At 40.4% G+C, this 13,615-nt stretch overlaps 1 protein-coding gene across 2 annotated transcripts in view; it reads right to left on the reverse strand.

Moving 5' to 3' along the window:
• The window catches only part of LOC134634101 (cadherin-20-like), a 100,865-nt gene extending 92,262 nt beyond the window's left edge, over positions 1-8,603 (reverse strand). The window contains exons 1-2 of one of the 2 annotated variants that reach the window (XM_063483170.1): positions 8,512-8,603; positions 8,269-8,414 (exon numbers count right to left, since the gene is read on the reverse strand). The gene's annotated coding sequence lies outside the window, so the exon portion shown is untranslated. Of the gene's footprint in view, positions 1-8,268 lie in introns of both variants that reach the window. The other variant, XM_063483171.1, reaches the window with a different exon arrangement.
• Positions 8,604-13,615: the final 5,012 nt, after the last annotated feature.

Genomic DNA, 13,615 nt, shown 5'->3' on the forward strand with positions numbered 1-13,615 from the left:
TGGGTCAGATTTATGGTAGCTCATCCCCTCCACTGCTATGAGAAAAATTTGACTAGAGCACACCAACTCCAGAGACTATAATTCATTCGCCATCTCACTCCATTTTATTCAGCCAGAGTACATTGGTGAGTATTGGGCTCCTTTTTTCGGGGCCAATAAAATGTAATCACTGTCTGCCAGGACCAAGGTCGAACTATATTCCTAAAGCAATGCGATGATCATTCTGGCCCTCTCTGAAGGTCGACTGGCTGTTTATTTTTTCCCTATGCCTGTAAGATGGATTGTTAAAAAATTAAATAGGGGATGTTTGCTTTTGATGAAATTGTAGATTATAGTTTAGGTGTTTTATTTTTTTCCCGATGATCGAATCCAGAGTGTGATAACTGAGCAGATAGGATGTTTGAACAGGTTGACAGTGAACACATTTCCTGTTGCATGAATTACACTTGTGAAATTTCATTGTGGTGATGGTCTCCTCAAATCCTCTATTGGCATTAGTAAAACAGTCTGACATCATCCTGTTGACTCTCATCCCTTGTGAGAGCTCTTCATAGACCAGCCTGTGTTGTAAACTCCATGATCTAAGCCTGAAACCCCCACCAGTGTTTTTCTAACTAGACTTAGAAATATTATGATTATCTTCCCAATTCTGCCACTCACCTTGAAATTAAAGATAAAAGGAAGCTGCATAGGGATTTTCATAGGGATTTGTAGTACCCGAATACCACTCAAAATGTTGTTTTCCAGAAGACATTAGAATGAACTGTTAAAAATATAGACATAGAAGCTGAGAAGTTGAGATTCTTTTTACTCACATTGTGTTTTATTTTGAAAATCACCATTTAATTTACAATTCTGTCAGGTGTACTTTGAGTGATTGCCCTTCTTCGTTATGTTAATTTTGCCAGAAACATTTTAACTATCATTAGCAAAACTTAGCTAATGTCAGAAACATGCATATTTAATATTAATTAATATCAACTAATATTAGCTAAAGCCAGAAACACACATACTGAACATCATATAATACTGTAGGGTCTCTAACTTAATATAAAGCACCTTGAGGCACTGCTGTTATGATTTGATGCTATATAATTAAAACTGAACTGAATTGAATTAAATTTGTGGGCTTTGGGTATGGTTCACAAATGCTCAAATGTCTGATTAATATCTATCAAGCACTCTGTGAAAACAGCTCTACAGGCTCTACAATTTAACAGTTAAGGAAAGTTTATGTGCTCACTTTTCCCTCCTGGCTCCAGTGAGGACCACTGAGAGAGAAAGCTCATCTCTCCGATCAGCTTCATTTAGACATTGATTTTTACATGTGGCCTTGAATGTTGAAAATTTCCTTCTCAAAACCCTGTCAGACCAGTGGGGGGAAAGACTACGGGGAATCAATTCAAATTAATTTTTCAAGATGAGGTGTTTCTGTCTATTACTGTAAGCAACTCTCATTTTGAATAGATCCATTGCCTGAGAGTCAGTCCCAGAAAAAAAAAAAAGAAAAAAAAAACATGATTGCTTTCTTCAACCCAGGAGGGCATGGAATAATTCACCATCTGAGTTTGGAGGGAGCTGCAGGACCAGCTCAATGAAATGAAAACCTGCATCATTTGGTGCGTGATCAGGTATTGAAGAATTTGTTCCAATGAACAACCGAACTATCAGCTGTGTGCACACATGTGGCACAAAGCGATGGATAATATAGCAGTGTATATACACTGAGGTGGAAAGTGAGAATATTTCCTGTATTTAAAAACTCTGAATACCATGGGAATGGACTTATTACTTGCTGTAGGTGTTCTTTAAGGATGCAGAGCTATATTAGCTGTGTTGGCACTGACAGTTTAAATTGTAGTTGTACTTTCTAGCTGCCTGAGTCCATTTGTTCACTATGTGCCTTTTCTTTAACCGCTAAACAGATGCTTCTGGCAATGTGCAGGTTCTGACTGCTAATGTGGTGCAGGACCAGAGGTCCTAGAGTTTTTTTGCCTATTTGTTTGAAATCATAAGCAGGTGTAGATGCACAGAGGCTTCTCCTGCTTCCAGCAATCATGGCTAAAACAGTAACAGCATCTCCCCGGGCAGAACTGGTTGTAGCAGAAACTCTTGCAAAAACTTCTTTGTGAAACTAGCAGTACATGTAGCCAACAACAAAGTTACATTTCCAACGTCAGCACAACCTTGTCAACTGTCAACCTGTCAGCTGACAGTTACTGAACTTGAAAATGTTAGCTTGAATAACAGCACCAAGTTTAACTTGTCCAAAGTCTCTGGGGATGTGAAGTGATCATAGACTGTGGAGTGATCAAAGAGAACCACATATCTTATTTCAGAGAAACCAATGCATAAAACCACTTTCATGTAGTTTGTCAGGTGTTATTGGTAATTCTAGATTGCCGGTAGGTGTGAATGTGAGTGCAAATAGTTGTTTCTCTCTCTGTGTTAGCCCTGCGACAGACTGGTGACTTGTCCTTGGTGTACCCCGCCTCTGGCCCTGTGATCGCTGGGATAGGCTCCAGCCTGGGTTCAACCCTGATAATGATAAGTGGAAAAGAATGGATGGATAGATGGATGTTTAACAGTGGAAATTGTGGACTTTGGTGGGTAGGTGCAACTGTAAATATCTATCTGAATGCCAATTTGGGCATAAAATTGATTTCTCAATGAAGCAAAAAAAGGACCATTTTTAGTCTACATTATTACAGCCAAAGTACCTTTGCTATTTCTTTATGAAGGTCTTCTCTAAAACCTAACAGAGTGTTTCCAATTTCAAAATCTACTACGTTCTTGTAATGCCTAAACAGAGAAATCTCTTGTGGAAAAGTAGTTTTCATTGCAATATCGAACCAAGTAGTTTCAGTGCCTAAACATAACCATGTCATTTTTATTGCCAAACCAACTAATTTTTTGTGCCTAAACCAACCCTAGTGACTTTCAGTGAGTAAACCGAACAAAGTTCTTGTAATGCCTAAACTCAAAATAGTATCAAGATGTTTTTAATGTCTACACCTAACCAACTACCGTATTTTTCAGCCAATAAGGCGCACCTGATTATAAGGCGCATCAAGCAAAACAAGCATTAGCATTCATCCTCCCTCCTCCAGCTTCACTGTTTATGTTATGCTAACATAGCTGTGTTAGCTAGCGATCACGTAACACATCATTATATACCAGCTAGCCCAACTTCAGTAACCCTACAAACGTCACTGCTGTTTAGTTTTCTCTGTTCATTTATGTTGGAAGTGATAGCAGAGCTGTACCTTTTAACTTTTTCAGAAGTCTCTCAGTCAGAACATGGTATATCATGTTTAGGTGGAAACTAGCGAGCTAACTTCCTGCTAACTTCTAACTGTGTTAAATTTAATAAATTCTGTTTTCATGGATGCCTGAATGTTAAACTTAATTGTTACACCTGGTAAAGCAGCAACGTTGATCATTTTGTTAAAGATGAAAGAATTTAGACAGTTTTTACCTCTCAGTGATGCTGCAGTGTTTGTTTGACTTTGGGCCTAAAGCAGACGGAGTTTTGGACCCAGATTACTCCGCGAGGCTCCTGACAATGGTAGCCGTAATCCATCAAGCGGTGCGGTTTCGTAGCTTACCAAAGTCGTACTAAAACATTTTTGACAGATTTTTGAGTGCCGTGCACCACATAAAATTGGTTCGAGGTCAGTAAGCACAACCAGAATTCATACATAAGGCGCAATGTCGATTTTTTTTTAAAGTAAAGGATTTTAAGTGCGCCTTATAGTGTGGAAAATACAGTAGTTTTTCTATATTAAACCTAACCCAGTAGTTTTTAATGCCTAAAGATAACCAAGTGACATATTTTTATTTTGTAACATATTTAAAAAAAAACAAAAAAACAATACGAATGGAGTATGAACGTCTGTGAAATCTGAAGACTTGAACTTCAGTCTCTGGTGTAAATAGCTCCACCACCAAGGCCTCAGCCTTTGAAGGTGACAATTTTCACCTTTTAAATATGGAGAAAAGGATAATGAGCACATATGAGACCGGACAAATGAGAAATCATATTCGGGAGACAAATCAGTAGAGCTCAAGACTATTTCATGGATGGCTATTTACTAAAACGCGCTTTTATAACAGCCAGTGCATAGCTGCTGTTGTCTCGTGTTTGTTTATCATCAACAATGATCCATGCTTGTTATTGGATCATTGTTGATTTTCCAGATAACGGTGCTGTTGAGTGGTATGATTTAAAAAAAGAGTCTTTGTATGTGTGGTGTAAATTACAGTATTGATAGTGCTTGTTTTATTATAAATGTTTGCCACATAAGTCAGGCTTTCCTGTTTACCATCGAGTAGTCACACTATGTGTGTATATTTTATATTTACAGCATTAACATTTTGCACATATATAATTCATGTAGCTGTTCGTCGTATGGATGCTGCGGGTGCTACCAAGCTCCTATTGCATTCCTGTCATGATATCCCTTACATAAAAGATTCTCCACCTGCTATGGATTGACCTCCAATTGAGCTGTGCCCCCTCATGCAGCGGTTTCCCAATGGTGCGTCAAGGCACACCAGTGTGGCTTAAGAAAGACATAATTTCTTTGCTTACATGGTGCTAATCAAGCTAATGGGGAAACGAAATATCGAGAAACTTTGCTTACTTTAGAGTTCAGGGTCTAAACTGTAAAATGTGACTGTTTTTGTAAAAAAACATGCAAATTCGAAAGCATAAATAGTCCTGCTCTTTGCTAAAGTTTGTGATAAAATGTTCTCTTTTAATCGCAGTCAGTGTGAGGTTGTTGAATGAAACTGGTTTTTATCAGCCTATTTTATATGAATATTTCCAGTTTTTGCATATTATTGCACTTGGCTGGTGTGGATAAGGCTATGTACTGGTAAGTGCAATGAACACAAAGTTAGCAAATATATCCTAAAGCATCAAATCTGAATGTACAAATGTGGGCTCTATTGTTTCTGCCGTTAAAGAATGAAGCAAAGAGCCTTGTTTCAACACCATTTACCAAATTGATCACTTTATGGTTTCTGAATATTTAGTTCAAAACATAAAACAAATTTCAGTGAATACTTTTAGTATTTTCCTTTTTTGGGGGTTCAGATCAGAAACAGCCCACAAAAACATGCAATATTCACTTTCAAAGATAACACCCAGCAACTTAGTGCACATCGCTGGAGTTTGTTAAATATGTGAAGAAGAGGTGTCGTGACAGACTCTGCTGCCTAGAGTTTCTCTGAAGTTTGTAGCTGTTGTTCATGACCTGATATTCAGCACCACTTGCAATGAGCAATAAACACCAGAAGCAAATGTAGCCCTGCCCATTTTTATACCTGTTCTAGCTGGCCGATTGCAGCTGAGAGTGAGAGAGCTGAGAACTAATGCTGGATACTAGTTGCAGAAACTGGCTCGTGCAGGACCCCCATGAAATAAGCTTTTCAGCACTCTATGACTACCAGAGCCGCTCTTCTGCCAAAAGAGATCTTTGCCATTGAGCAAGAATGGCTCAGAGAATACCAGTTTTCATGATATTACTTAATGCATCAACTATACAATACTACATTTATCCCAGATTTGAGGAATTATTTTGTTACAGTATAATAATAATGATGATGATGTTGAGGATAATAAAAAACAATTAGCAAGCAGCTTTTTTATTCCGAATAAAGAAAATATTTGAAGATTTGGACTTGATTAAAAATCGCCTATGACTGTCTCATCCCAACTAGTTAACAAACTGATGGGTGAAACACTGCAGTGTTAAACGAGTGTGACATTTAACAAATTGGCCAAAAGTATGCATCGTAGTCTTTTGTTTCTGCTGAAGTGGCAGCGAGCGCCCCGAGGTCAAGACAATCCATCAGTAGCTCAGACAGATGACTTACAACTCCGACAAAAGGATCCGCACCACCACACTATACCACGCAGGTGTTTCCGGTGCACGAAACATATCTGGTCGTGTTCCAAATTTTAAACCCCAGAGGCGGTTTTCCATCTTCGATCACAGCAACAGTACCTGTGACACGGCTCCGCGGTGTCAAATAGCACTGAGAAAATGTACTGCGTGATGATCAAATGAGCCATAAAAAGTATTTCAAAGGAAGAAAAGCTAATTAGAGGTAAAGTGACACCCGCTTCAACTCAAGCATAACATGGCAGGTGTACAAGCACTAACGCCGTCCCACAGCCGCTGTTGCCTGCCAGGCCTGGCTGATTGACATGACGTTGCTTCCCAGACCACAACAATGCCAGCAGGGTCCTTGTTATTTTGTCTGTTCTCAAAGGCGCCTTCTGGTAGCCCATAAAGCACCATCAGGCTCCAAGCCCTGCAGTCATTCAATTAAGAATTTACTGGGCTATTGATTTCACCACAAGCGAAGCGCCTCACATCTTGGAAACAATAAGGAGCCCATAAAGGCTATACTAGCCTTTTACCTAAAGGGTGATGACATGGTCTTCAGTGTGGAGAGAAAGGCAGGGGAAGGCTAATGCACAAAAAGTGAGCAACATCTGAATCGAGCTTTCTTTTACTTCAATCGTTCTCCTTTTTAATGAAGCAGTACCTTCATTTTCAGCGTGACCTTTTGAATAAATTGTGATTTTTTTTTTTTTAAAGAAAAACAATTTTTAATTAATGTTGTCAAGAATCACTAGTGTCACTGCTTCTAGAAACTAATTAAAGATTCCCTAAAGTCAGAGATGGGGTCGAATAAAAGTTTGAGAAATTAACATAAACTCTGGGGGACAATTTTGGGGTGATAAAATAGCTCTGAGCACAGTTATTGACTATTTTTTATTAGATAAATTTTAATTGAATGCATTGTTTTGCCGTTTCACTAAATTTAATGCATTTTTTCTTGTTAGCCTTCGCGTGAGCTTGCTGGCAGACAAACTCATCTTTTTCTTTCGGACCAATTACTTGACAACTAATAACAATCTTTCTGTCAGTTGTCAAACATTTTTTTTTTTCTGTGTGTGTTGACCACACGAATGAGCAAAAGGAAACAAAAAACACCAACCGAAAACTACGGCAACAAGCTTTTTGCCCACTTGGGGGCAGCACAAACGAGCTGCAAGCAACACACTGATTTGTTTGTTAGCAAATGCAAACATCCAGAAAAAAACAGAACAGCATTAGCTTTCATTTACGTCTATTTATAAGCTCTTGTAAATCTGCTATTTTCATCAGGTGGCGTTTTGCTGCTTTTGCCCTGAGACATAAGCTAAAAACTGATGACAGCAAACAAAAGCATTTTTGTGGACATGAGCTAAATAAGACTAAGGAACACAAAAACACACTTATGTGATCCACTGTAGTATAAAAATGTTGCTGATATAATTGGTAGCCACTGCAATGTTGCACTTTTTCATGTTTTAGCAGGATTTCACAGCCTTTCTTGTTATTAATGCCAGCAAAGTTCCCAAGCTGCCATGTAATAAATCTCCCATACCCCCCCCAACCTGCATCGAGCGACCCCATGTGGCATCCTGAAGCCAGGCTTAATAAACTTTGGGGTCATTCTTGCCAAAATTGTGTTCACAGTATCATCCACTACAGAGCTTTGGGGAAAAAAAATACAACTGTTGATGCAACACAAGTTGAGCTGGGCCAATTGAGACTACAATGAAAGCGAGAGAGGAGGAGCGGTCGTGTAGAGTGAGTATAAGCTGGAAAGAGGAAGGAGCGTACGAGAGTAGTGCGGCCAGGGGAGAGTACATGTAGATGCTTAATGAATTCAGTCACAGCAGCACACAATGAAATCTTTATCCATGGGGGATGAGGCAGGGGACTTGGCAGAGCCCCGGCGTATCTCGGCAAGGGTGAAAAATAGAAATCCCACTGTCCCCCTGTTGGCTCTCCCTCATGTCAGCTGCCTTGGTTACTGAATTGGCTGCCAGCGAGCCCCCGCCACTCCACTCTATCCCTCCTCCTCCTATTCCCCTCTCCCTTTCTCTGTCTTTCAGTTCAACTCTCCTTCACACTCATGTATTTTTCCCTGTTTCTGTCACTGTACTTCGAGCTGTCCCTCTGCTTTTTCTTGTATTATTAACCCATCCTCCTGAGTCAACTTCCTGCCACCGCAAGTGCACATTGCTGCTTCTCCTCGAAGTCCGTAAATGATGGCTGTAATACACACCCACTGGACGAAGACGCACTCTGCACAAGATCTTAAAATGCAAGGATTTGACTTACCTTGTTACAGGTTGTTCTGATAATTATGTTTTTATTAGATGATTTGGAAAAGAGAGGAATAAATTAAAATCCTTACCTTTTGGAGCTTCTCTGAACTTCTTTTCCTTCGCAGACACTGGGATTTACTGCAATTTTCTCACTTTCCTTCCCGACGTGTTGGTTTCTCTATCTCAGTCTTTCCACTGTGGGTTTTTTCTTGCAGAGAAAAGTCCAGCTGACCCCCTGCGCAGGGAAGACCAGGCAAGAGGGGATTTTAAAAAAAGAAAAGAAAAAGACCAGAGAGCAAGCGCTGGCAACTCCTGATGAACTCAGCTCCTACCTCGCTGCTCCTTCCAGCACTCGGGGTGAATGAAGTGTGAGACAAAGTAATCTTCAGGTGAGGAGACAGACTCCCTTTCTCTCTCCTTCTTTCACTTTCCTCCTCCTGCACGCTCTCTCTCTGTCTCCTGTGCTCGCTCTACCTGCTCAGAGCGCTGTGGATGAGCTCACACACAGCTCTCCCTCTTGTGTCTGAGCGCTGTGCTGTTGCTCCATCCATTCCCCTCATTTCTCCCTCCCTCCCTCTCTCCCTTCATCCATCCCTGTACGGCTCATGAATGTTTAGACACGGCAATTGTAGCTGAAAGGCACTGAATTAACCCGCAGGACTCAAAATACACTCTTTCGCTCCACTCACTTTTCCCCACTTTATTCTTTTGTTCTCACATTGGCTGCAACCCCTCTCACTGTGTATGTGACCCCCCTGAGCAGTACAATCAGTTCTTTTTAGGGGGAGTGATAGTCTATTAACTTTGTGGTCTTTTCTCTTTACTGGGTTTTATCAACAGACTGTCTGAAGCTTGGATAAAGGATTGTGGCCCGAACATCCCCAGCAGACTTCAGCCTGTTACATTAGAATGCAGCACACATGACTTCACATTATAAGAAAATTGGCTCATAAAATAATCATGAACAAAACAAGAAATATGTATGATGAATAAGTAAATATTTGCTTCTCCCTTGGCTGATTAATAATTAACTGTCCTTAAACAAGTCTAATTGGGCTTAATTGAAGGTATTGAGTCATTGGAAACCAGATAAAAATCAAACCGCTCATGTCCCCGCGGGCTCAGAAGCGTTTCCGATGACTTAAATGAAACCCGAGCTCGTCATATGCCCCCGAATCAAAGTCTGAAGAAGTCTCGGATTTAAAGTCTTACATCAATTTATGTCAAGTCACCGGAGATAAGTGCAGCTTCAATTCCTTAACCCCGCTGACAATTCTGCTGCTGTACTTTGAATGGCATTGGCCCGTTCTGCATCAAATTATACTTCGCTTGAAAACACACCTCCTTTTAGATTCAGATACCAATGCCACAGCAATAACAGCAGCAGCTGCAGCAATTGTTGCCCTTTCTGTCATCTATAGGGACACAGACTCTTTGAATCTTTGTGTTGCACTTAGCTTTCCAGCAAATACACTTCCTAGCTTTCATTCCCACTAACAAACGAAGGTATTGTTAAAGGTGTTTTTACGCATCATGTGTACACGTGATCCTATACTTTAGATTTTTGCTGTTTGATTATTCTTTCTCTCTGTAACAGCAAAAACAGTATTACCATACTAGCTACGTATAACAAAAAAGGAGACCTGCTTATTTTTAGGTCTATATTTTTGTCTCTACTAGGGTGGCTTTGCATGAGTCCCAGCTTAAAACAATGATTTATTATTTTATTTATTGTCTACTAAGCCTTGGTGAAGTTTCTCAGCTGATTAATTGCCTGAAGCCAGACCTTTTAGCTCCTTTCTATATACAGTGGCTTGCAAAAGTATTCGGCCCCCTTGAACTTTTCCACATTTTGTCACATTACAACCACAAACATGAATCAATTTTATTGGAATTCCACGTGAAAGACCAATACAAAGTGGTGTACACGTGAGAAGTGGAACGAAAATCATACATGATTCCAAACATTTTTTACAAATAAATAACTGAAAAGTGGGGTGTGCGTAATTATTCAGCCCCCTGAGTCAATACTTTGTAGAACCACCTTTTGCTGCAATTACAGCTGCCAGTCTTTTAGGGTATGTCTCTACCAGCTTTGCACATCTACAGACTAAAATCCTTGCCCATTCTTCTTCGCTAAACAGCTCCAGCTCAGTCAGATTAGATGGACAGCGTTTGTGAACAGCAGTTTTCAGATCTTGCCACAGATTCTCGATTGGATTTAGACCGCAGACAGGTCAAAGATAAAGTTAGTGAGAAATTTAAAGCTGGCTTAGGCTACAAAAAGATTTCCTAAGCCTTGAACATCCCACGGAGCACTGTTCAAGCGATCATTCAGAAATGGAAGGAGTATGGCACAACTGTAAACCTACCAAGACAAGGCCGTCCACCTAAACTCACAGGCCGAACAAGGAGAGCGCTGATCAGAAATGCAGCCAAGAGGCCCATGGTGACTCTGGACGAGCTGCAGAGATCTACAGCTCAGGTGGGGGAATCTGTCCATAGGACAACTATTAGTCGTGCACTGCACAAAGTTGGCCTTTATGGAAGAGTGGCAAGAAGAAAGCCATTGTTAACAGAAAACCATAAGAAGTCCCGTTTTCAGTTTGCCACAAGCCATGTGGGGGACACAGCAAACATGTGGAAGAAGGTGGTCTGGTCAGATGAGACCAAAATGGAACTTTTTGGCCAGAATGCAAAACGCTATGTGTGGCGGAAAACTAACACTGCACATCACTCTGAACACACCATCCCCACTGTCAAATATGGTGGTGGCAGCATCATGCTCTGGGGGTGCTTCTCTTCAGCAGGGACAGGGAAGCTGGTCAGAGTTGATGGGAAGATGAATGTGAGCCAAATACAGGGCAATCTTGGAAGAAAACCTCTTGGAGTCTGCAAAAGACGTGAGACTGGGGCGGAGGTTCACCTTCCAGCAGCACAACGACCCTGAACATAAAGCCAGGGCAACAATGGAGTGGTTTAAAACAAAACATATCCATGTGTTAGAATGGCCCAGCCAAAGTCCAGATCTAAATCCAATCGAGAATCTGTGGCAAGATCTGAAAACTGCTGCTCACAAACGCTGTCCATCTAATCTGACTGAGCTGGAGCTGTTTTGCAAAGAAGAATGGGCAAGAATTTCAGTCTCTAGATGTGCAAAGCTGGAAGAGACATACCCTAAAAGACTGGCAGCTGTAATTGCAGCAAAAGGTGGTTCTACAAAGTATTAGCTCAGGGGGCTGAATAATTATGCACACCCCACTTTTCAGTTATTTATTTGTAAAACATGTTTGGAATCATGTATGATTTTCGTTCCACTTCTCACGTGTACACCACTTTGTATTGGTCTTTCACGTGGAATTCCAATAAAATTGATTCATGTTTGTGGTTGTAATGTGACAAAATGTGGAAAAGTTCAAGGGGGCCGAATACTTTTGCAAGCCACTGTAAGCTGACCTTCCTCTCCACTTCTCCTTGGGAGCTTGGGAATGACCATATTAAGGATTTTCTCTTTGACATTATATAGACACAAGCTTAAAAAACAAACTCTAAAACTAGTCTAAAAAATTTATTCTGTAGCTCGTATATATAGAAAGTTGGCCAAGTTAAGCTTTTTTAGCCTACAAGCCACTTTGCAACCCACCTGAACTTCACCTTCTTCTTTTCATACTCCACCTGACTTTATCAGCATCAGTATTGTTGGTTTCTGATACCTCATCTGTTCTCTGCTGGTCTTTGATACTCTTGCTGCCTCATGCAATGTAATGCTGGTTGCATTGCCATGAGTTGCAATTTAAGAAGCACAGGTGATGCACTGGTGCTGGTTTTGATTGTAACCATAAGTCAGATGACTGAAGAGGTCACTTGGACAAGTGATAAAATGTTTCTCCTACTGAAACCATTGCATCCAGATTAACAGAATTAACGTTGTTTAATTGGATTATTGGTGTCAACATACTCCCTGCATCATACGTTCCATGCTAGACCGCAGAATAGAACCACACTGCCAAATCTACTATATATTCCTGCAGATGTATTGGCAAAATACATCTGAGACCTTATTCTTTGAAACTTTGGCCATAATGTAGTATGAGTATTCAACATGACAATGAACAATACCTATTGATTGCCTGTGGTAACTGGCAATCCAGCCCACCCTCATTCCTAAAGTGTTAAATGTTGTTTTTGGTAATACCGGGATAGATTTCTCACATCCAACTCATCAGAAATCATTGTTTACAAAAAAAGAGCTCTTAGCATCACATTTAATCACAATGGGTGGATGTTTGAAAAAAACAAAACAAAACAAAACAAAACAAAATCCTTTCCCAAACCAACAGCAATTTTTTGGTGCCTAATGCCTAACTCTTACTGTGACAGTAAAAGAGAAGTGAAAACAAAGCAAGACAAAGTGCGAAACACAAAACATGCAAATTACTTCAATGCCACCCCTCCAGCCTTTAAATGCCGAGGACCAGTTTCTTGACATTTCTTTGGTTGTTGTGTCGAGGGACAGATGCCAGAGAACACCTTATGAGTTGTATCTATGAGATGTCAGCGCCATCTGACAAAACATTTGCAGTATTCCATGTCATGGTGGTCAACCAGATGGTAGCAGCAAATCCTCTAGGTCCTGTAACACCCTGTCATCAGTTTTTCTCTCATTGGGCTACTGTCACCATGAGTCTCGCCTGTTTCACAGATGCTTCCCTCAGTAGTCCGGCCATCAAAATTTCACTTTCAGGCCTTTAAACCTGACTTTTTCTCCCACAACAAGATTAATACAAGGAAGCTGACTTTGGTATTCTCTAGAGATTATCAACATTATTCACATTGTCTGTGAATTTTCACAATGTTTAAGCTTATTGGTGTTCTGACACACAATTCTAGCAGGAGCAAATTAATTACATGCACACTGCAGGGTTCTGCTGCAGCTCACGTGTTATATGCATTGTTTTCCACATGTTTTATGGATAACTTCCTGGAACCATTATCTGAAGATTATACCGCACATTGAAGTCACGGTAGTTTCAGCAGGTTTTGACTTGTAAATGTTGTTTCCTTAAGTTAAAAAGCAAATTTTTCCTTCAAAGTGTCCAATGTGGCATGTAATGCAATGCAAATACCTGAAACCAAACACTGCGAGTGCCTCACATCAAATTTGTTGTTGGTGGTATATCCGAACTGATGTATTGTCTGTGCACAACACATAGTATATAATGTTTAGACAAACAACATGGAAATCCTTTCCGTCTCTACCATCCATCCCACTCGATCTGAATAGGACATAAATCCTAGTTCGACTGATCAATTGCATGGCATCAAAAGCTATTATAACAAGCCATTACCACCAACGTGCAGATGTAACAAACTAGCGAGAACAAAGTGAAAGTGCATGTTGGAGAATCAATGATGTCTCAAAAGAGAGAAACAACA

The sequence above is a fragment of the Pelmatolapia mariae genome, linkage group LG9 (genome assembly GCF_036321145.2).
Source record: "Pelmatolapia mariae isolate MD_Pm_ZW linkage group LG9, Pm_UMD_F_2, whole genome shotgun sequence".
NCBI classification, from domain to species: Eukaryota; Metazoa; Chordata; class Actinopteri; order Cichliformes; family Cichlidae; genus Pelmatolapia; species Pelmatolapia mariae.